We start from the raw sequence: 8,694 nt of genomic DNA on the forward strand, positions 1-8,694 counted from the left end.
ATGAAATATACATATGGCTTTCAGCAAATCATTTATCCCTTTTAGTCTTCATTCAGTCCCTCCATCTAACTCCCTTTTTACAAGAGTATTGTGATGTTTAATTCATTAATGTTTTTGAAGACTTGAGAGATTAGAAGAAACTCCACAGATCTGCCTATAAATAACCAAGCAGCAGATGTGCAGCTACATTCAAAACTGTAGCAGCTTGCAAGTCCAGGCACAAACAATAGCACAAATAACAACAGACATTCTGAAATACGGAGGAAAAAAAAAAGCCTCAATCATAAGATGAAAATCTTTTCTCTTTTAAAATCAACTTCCGAATTGCAAACCTTCAAAATTAACAGCTTCATTCCCTGAAGCCAACACGCAAGTTTTTTTCAGAAGCTAACTTCAACCCACAAAGCATTATGTCACTCTTGCCCTAGATCAGCTTAAAAAAAGTGTTCATGTGTCCCACACAGAAATAAAATCCATGTGCAAAAGACAGACAGAAAGCCGAATATCATGATTAGCTATGTAGATTACTATTTCACATTCTTTTAAAGCTACATTAAAGGATGTCATCTGTCCCACATCTAAGTGGCACAAAGACAGAGAGAACACAAATGAAGGTGTCTCCAGGGCTGATAACCCAGGGTAATTTGAGAAGCGCACCAAACTTTCTCAAAAAGAAGAAAAAGGCTGTAAGCATTAATTAGTTAATGCTGTCTTCAATTAAAGAGCACATAAAACCGGGTGACTCAGCTGGACAGTTTCAAAACAACAATAAAACATGACAGATGAACATCAGCTTAGGTACTCAAATGCAGCGTTTGGTTTTTACTCTTTAACACATAAGCAGCACCTAAAATTTTTAACATTAGAGCCCCTTAAGGCCTTAGGAGAAAAGGTAACTCCACCTATTTAGGGAAGATCAAATCAAGCTTTTTGCTTTTTCAATCACTTTGTTCTTTTTATTTTAGACTATCTGTAGAAAAATCCATTAAAAAGGGTACACTGAAGCTTTATATTATGCCTGATTTTTGAAGTTGTACACAAAGAAGATATTCTTGCTCTTCCATAACCTGTTCATTCACACTAAAGGATTAAGAAAAGAAAAACTATAGACTCAGTAGATTTCACCAGTATGTAAGCTTGTTTAATTTTAAAGCAAAACACAACCGTATAATGTCAGTTCCATTACACATACACAGTTAGTACTCTAACTCAGCAACTTGTGACGGCACATGAATAAACAGATTGATAACGTGCTGTATTTTTTTTTGTTAAACCTAAGGTTAATAGGTTGCTAGGCCATGATCCAAAAGCACATTTTCACCTGGAGGTTCAAGTCTGACCTTGTACACTGTCTTCTAACTGTAGCCAACAATAGAACTTAAAAGAACTGTCCCTTAACTACTTCCGCTATCTTATCCATCTTCCATATTAGTTTCCCCACTGTTTTTCACCTCCTCAACATTCTGAGAAAAGTGAAATAAAAGATGAGCGGCAAAAAGAAGTGATAAGCAATATAACGAACAGTGAATCAACAAATGGAGAACAAGTGAACAAGAGAGGTTATGCCATCCAAGAAGAAAAAGGCATTGTGCTCGTAAGATTTAACTTTGATCTCGGTCAACTATTCATTTCACAGAATGGTAGAGCTTTTCCTCAGACTTAGAGCAAGTGTCAGAGGAAAAGAAAAGTAAGAGTACCAAGCACAGAAACAATATATCTAAGGATGCACAATAACATCTGCATCTACAGCTGTGAAACAACAATACCAACAACCTCAGTCTTCTCATACAAGAAGGGCAAGCGCAGGACACTGTGCAGCAATTAGCACTCTCTCAAAGAATAGCACTTCTTTGGATTCAAAGGCCTTGTCCACAGACAGCAGTCTTGCTCCAACCCAAAAGAACACATGCAGAAGTTCATAATGATCCTACAACACATGACACACAAAATGATAGCTTGCTAGTGTTTGCTACCCTTTCCAGCCTCAGGCCAAGCTGAACACATATGGTATATGCTAAATTACAGCAGTTTCCATGCTTCTTTAGTCGAGAATAGTAGAGAAGTCACAGGTTTTGGATGCATCCCCACATTTCCTTTTCTGCAACATTTACAGAGAGAGACCCCAAGTTTATCTTCCTACAGAACCCTATAGCTTGCCCATGTAGGATGTTACCACAGGCAACAGAAGAGTCTGGTCTACCTTATACCCTTCCTTCCAACAGGCAGCCAAAAGCACAGAAGTTGCAGTCACCTGGTATAGTCCCAACTCACTTCACAGCATCAAGTGACCACAAAACATGCAAAATGATGCAATTTGGGAGGTTGCTTCTTCCACCACTTTATACATAGCAATAGGTCAATTGAAATGCTATTTTCAAAGCATAGCACATGTTTTCTCTTCCTCATCACACTTCCCCAAAGCCCATAAAAAAATAATCTCAGGTTCAGCTCTTAAACTTTTACTTTCTCAGAGATCATATGGAAATAAGACAGAAACCAAACAGATTGTAAATTCTCCCACAGAAATAGTTTTTTTAATCACAGGTTGGGGGGGAAAAAAATAATCAGTGAATCATAAAGCAATAAAATTACATACTCCCCTCTCCCCCTACTAAAAAATAAAAAATAAACACCACCAAAACCAAACAAGTCATAAAAGCTTCCAAGAATGAGCTGGAGGAAATGAGTACTTTATCACTGGTTCTTTAAGGAACTGTCCAAAAACAGTTTGTGATGAAAGATAACAGAGAGCTCTTATACCTTCAGTACTTCATAAAACTAACTTACTAAGACATTGGGAGGAATGATATCGGACAATTCAGGCCATAAAAAGCTGAGTCACAAGACAAATAGCTGCACTGCTGAGTGCAACTGTTGGCAGTCCGGAGCAAATGAAAAATAACTTCCCTCTGGGGTGCAAGATTAGAACTTCTTGCTCCTTTTATAGCATTTATATAAGAAAACAATCTACAACTTCATAACAATACTCATACTTCGCATTAGTTACAAGTACATGCAGCTCAGGCCTTCAGGAATCACTTCTCAGCTCAGTATGGCAACACTACAGCTGAATGGAATCAAAGAAATGCTCTTCTAAACCAAGAACCATCTAGAGTGGCAGGGCTTATGAAAGGGCAAGGGATTGTTCGAGACGAAAAGTAGGGTGTGGTATGTAGACATAAGCGTAACAGACACAAAAGCAGTCATCCTTTTTATGTTGAGAAAACTGAGCCAAAACAAGAAGAAAACAAATGAGAGGCTAATAAAAAGACTGTTTACAAATATCTAAAATTCCGGGTTTGATACACGACAAAAAAGTTCCCAGCTCAAGAGTAAAATTGTGTGGACCTTGAAACGTCATAAACAATTTCCTCTGCATTTTGGAAAAAAAAAAACAAACCACCAACAAAAAAAAAAACAAAACCAAAAAAAACCCCACAACCTAGAGTAGTGCTTCCCACCACCTCACTGCACAACACATAAGGTAGATACAATGAGGATAATAATAAAAACCCCTTCATAAGGAATAAAAAAAAAAGTAATTTGAGAACTTTGATAATCTTAACGAAACACAAAAGTAGAAGAGATTGAAATATTCCAGATCTGGTACATAAATACCTTGTTCATTTTCATTTTGAAGTTCCAAAGTATTTCAGAATTACATTAATTCACTGCTACAAAATAAAAATAATTATCTATGCTGCTCTTGAACTACTGTGTGCAAGAGAAATAAATCTTCCCTTAACTTGCACAGATGTCTTCAGTTTTTGTACTCGTGTTCAAAATTCTGAACATTTCAGCTTCAAACCACAAATTAAATTGGCGACAGAAACTACCTGCAGTAATTACAGCACATCTCCCTCTCTCCCACCCCCTCAAAATAAAGCATGTAGCATTCCACTATCATAAATAAATAAATGGTCACATGCTTCAGAGAATATAAAATCAAGCTTTCTAAACTGCTACCCGGAACATCTTGCATAGATATAACTCACACACTTTCCACCGATACTATTTTCTAGGGACAAATTAGAACATAAACCAAAAGAATTAGCAAACACTATGCTAGCAGAGAGAAAACAGACAACCTGCATTGAAGGTATACTGATTAGAAAGAAACCATCACTTTTACCAACACTTAAAAGTAGATAAGCCATGACACCTTTCATCTACGTATTATGTGTCCATCCTGATCCTCTCCCTCAAGAAGAGGCATTATTTTCTCAAGTTCAGGCATACTTATAATTTAGTGACCAAAACACCAAGTTAACATCAAAATCCATTTATCTTATTCCTCCAACACATTTTTTTTTTTTTTTTGGCCTTGCTTGGTCTGGCCAACATTTATCCTTCATGATGTCCCCTAAGAACACATTTTAAATTCATCTCTGCCAACACCACAGGAGTTCAGCTTAGCTCCGAATTCTCACATGCCTGCTACATCTGTCTCGCCTGAACCACTGATTCTGCAAAGCCCTAAGTCATACCTTCATCTCCTCTTAACTACTGTAATTTCCTTCTTAATGGGTTCTTTATGTCCCAGCGTTCCAAACTTCAGCTTGTCCAAAATGCAGCAGCTCATCTTCTCACCTAGAAACAGGAAAACAACACTCCATATTGGTTCTCACTTGCTTCCTTGTCCAGTTTAGAGCCTGCTGTAAGGAAATCCTCACTTCAAAAATCTCTCTCTCATTTAGTCTAAAGAGTGAGAAACTTTGCCAGTGCATTCTTCTATTTGCTCATTCAAGGTGCTGCAGTCTCTAATTTCTCTTTTGTGCACAAGCTCTCCAACCCCACCACAGCAGCAACAATGTACCTCAACACTTCTAAAACTTCTTTCCTTTCCTTACACTCACCCACAACCACAGCTCCCTCTTTAAATTAGAATTCGCATCTCTCCGGTCTTATGCTTAAACACCCTCTAATACATTTGCAACACTACTCTCTGTGTGAGACGCTAACTAACACTACATACGACACTATAACAGAAGTGGCACTACTTTTATAGTACCTAAGCCAAACTATGTAACATATCTTTAGTATCAGAAGCTTTGGTTCTGTCATAGCACCTTTTAAATATTTTGAAAAGTCACAAGATGAAAACAAAGCAAAGTAGGTACGTTAAAGACAGCATGAGTTATAGCCAAAATAAGCGTGCGAAACCAATTGCAAAGATATTGTTCTATGCGGTGCTTCATAAGAATCAAATATATTGCATGAAAATTTCAAAGATCTTATTTTTGGAACTGATTGATCTTACTTACCATTGGTACTGGAATGCAACTCAGTCTGCTAGGGATGCAAGTTTGAGCTCCAGATCCCAGACTCTGCGAATTTAAATGAAAAAAGTATTTGATCATATTTTTAGATGCTAATACTCAATCTAAAACTTTATTTCCTTGGAGGCTGAAAACAAGGGTTCATTATAAAACTACATGATAGGGGGGTCAATATTTCCATTATGTATTCCCAAACACTTGTAAGCTAGGCATTGAAGTTGAGTGGGATAGCAGGAATCCCATATTTTCTACCAAAACATATGGTAGACATCAACATTGTTTATAATTAGCAGGCAATGCTCCTGAGGCAGCACCGGAAGCAGTGAGAAAGTAACAAGAACCAGAATCCTTGTAGTTTGCTTTCAGACAGAGGTAAGCTACATAAAGTTTAAGACAAAATTGAAAATAGAACAGCGTTTTTTGTGAAAAGAGGAAGACAGTATTCCTACAAAGTAAGTTAATCGCCACTATAAAGTTAAAAAGCCAAATTATAACTTGAACTTAAAAATGTAAATAAACCCTATGTGTATTGGAAGATGAATTAAGAGATAAGCATCAAATGTTAAGCCTCAGCAAATACTTTAGACTTGCAGGAAACCTTGTAACTGATCAAACTCCACCCACGAAATCCAAAACCTCAAAATCAGTGTATACTGTCTTACAGGTGAAGCCAAGATGCTAAACACATTTCACAGGTTTTACAGTCACTCAGACAGAGCAGTCATTACAGTAATCTCTCTCACAACAAGTTTTAAATTAAAAAAAAAACTCAGGAGTTTTCTAGTCAGGCAAATAAACTATCAGCCTCAAAAAGATAGGGAGAAGGCAAGAGTACACACCTATAGATCAGGAACAAGAATATTAATAGCAAGTGCTCAAGATAGCTTTAACAGAGATGCAGTGGAAATCCTGCAACATCATTCCTTATCCCTACAAGAGCCTAGGGTAGGCTTTGCCTGCTTTACCAGAAGCTACCTACTGAAGGTGTGCTGTATTTCTCCAACTACTCATAGTCACTGGGGAATAAAGGTGTTTCTCTTCATACTCTGTTCCTAAGATTCTCGACAATTATGTAGCACTGTATTAAAGTTCACCATCAATGTATCTAGTCTCTTCCAGATGTACCTGCCGTTCCCGTCCTTTGGACAGGGGAGGTACCCTCTCAAGCAGCAGCCAACTGACACTGACCTGAACTTCACCTGACTCTTTATTCTCCTGCTAGGAAAATAACAAAACTATGTACGTTTCCCCTATTTACATAAGCTGTACTGAGAAATGTCATCCCACAGCCAATTTAGAATCATAGCCTACAACTCCAGGAGACATGATGGCACTGTTTCTTGTAAGAAATTTAAAACTACATGTATTTTCTTCTCTGCACTTTTGTTTCTATGAAAACTGATGCTACAGATCATCTAAACTGCAAACAAAATATCATCTATTAGCACACTACTTTAGGGAAAATAGTTGTTTGAGGCAATTTCACAGGATTCTTCAAGCAACAATCTATGATGTAAGGAACTGTGCAAAATCGTAAAATCTTTCACTAAAAAAACCATCGTAATTGCTCCTAGTTTTGGTGGAGGGTTTTGTTTTGCTTCCCCCCAACCCCCAACAGAGCAAAGCATGATCAGCACCTTACCAGCAAGCAGTAGGCCTTTCTGATCAAGCCTAAGTTCTATTCTGTGGTCCACCTTCCCCTTTTCTCCTCCTGAAGTTTCTGCTTTGTATAGACAATTGGACTAGGACTACAAAAACTCACATTCAGAAAAATGAGTATTAGCATGGAAGTTCACCACCACCACTGTTCCTATAACGTAATAAGAGCATTTATTATTTACTATAATGAGGAAAGGAGGGGAAGCCAGTACTACTTCATCACAGTGAATTTTAATACACAAACAAAGTCAACGTCCAATCGTTAGGACAATGCAGATACTGCAATACTAAAAACGCAAAGGACCAGTACTTCTTTCGGGATGAAGATGAAAGTGTAACTGACAAAAGCACCTACTAATACCCATCCATGTAAGCCTTACCAATTTTGCTCATTAAAAATATTACAAAACCTCAAAAAAAACCCCAAACCATTCTCCACTAACTGCCTCCACTCCTGCTTCCATACACTCATTCGAATTCATTAATAAAAAGGGTGCTTTAGAGCATCTCCTTCCTACAACTGCCTGGCTAAAAAGCTCTGTTAATGTGTAGCAAGGGATACTACCGTTATGGGGGGGGGGGGGGGGGGGGGGGAAGGCAAAATTCCTAGACAATGGACCCGTCAAAAATCAAAGAAATAGCAACCACGGCTCCGAGCAACCACTGCTTCAGCAATGAATCAGCTTCCCGACGAGGCAGCACCTCCAGAAACCCGGGAGCGCCCGACGCCGAGGCAGTGACACGGCCGTGACTCGTCCCCACCAGCCCGCCGCCGCGCTAACCAGCGGCGACGCACCGGGAAAACCCCCACGAGAAGCCGGCTTTCGCCCTCATCTCCCTCCGGGGAGGTCTCCCTTGCCCGAAGCCTTCTCCTTCCTTCCCGAGGCTGCCGTGACACCCGCGGGTGGCCGCGGCAGGGCCCGACGGGAGGGGGCCGCCACCCTCCCGCGCCCGCCGCCCGCACAAAGGCGGACCCCGCCGGCGGCGGTAGCGGCCCCCCGGGAGCCCTACCACCACCGCGGCCACGTATGTAGCGGCGGCACCAACAATACCCAAACCTGTTGCGCGTGTTCCCCCGGGCTGCACCGACCCGACGTGCCCCCGGCCCAGGAATAGTCAGCGGGACCCACAATGAGGCAGGGTAAACGGGGGTGGGGGGTGGGGGGGGGGGGGCGGCCGGTGAAGAAGGAGGCGAGCTCTACAGCCAGCCGCCAGGTACCCCGTTCGCCCGTTCGCTCGCCCGCCCGCCGCGGGGATGCGGCGCCGGCCAGGGAGGCCGGTCGCGGGAGGGCTGCCCTGCTGTAAGGCCGGGCCACCGCCGCCGCCCCCCAGGAGGGCCGGGAGCAGGCCGCCGCCCGACGGAGCGGGGCGCCCCACAGCTCCAACGCCGCCGCCGGGGAACAAAGCGCGGCCAGGCCGCAGGGCCTGCGCTGCGCCCGGCGCCGCCAGGCCGCCCCTCCGCGGGGCTGGGGCGAGGATAGAGCCCCTCCGGACGCGTCTACTTACCCGGCTGCGGCGCTCCGGGTGCCCGGGCTGGGAGGACACCGGCAGCAGGGCGGGAGGACGCGGGGCGGAGCCTGGTCCCGCCCGCTCCGGCCAGGCTGCGGCGGCCGCCCTCAGCCGCCTTGTACCGCCTCGCTGGCCCAGCGGCAACCCCTGGGGACGGGGGCGGCTCCGCCCCCTCCCCCGTCGGCAAGGAGACAGCGAGCACCGGGCGCTGCCGGGCCCGCCTCCGCTCCACTGCCCTCGCCTCAGC

This window comes from Leptosomus discolor, chromosome 5, assembly GCF_034619465.1.
Source record: "Leptosomus discolor isolate bLepDis1 chromosome 5, bLepDis1.hap2, whole genome shotgun sequence".
NCBI classification, from domain to species: Eukaryota; Metazoa; Chordata; class Aves; order Leptosomiformes; family Leptosomidae; genus Leptosomus; species Leptosomus discolor.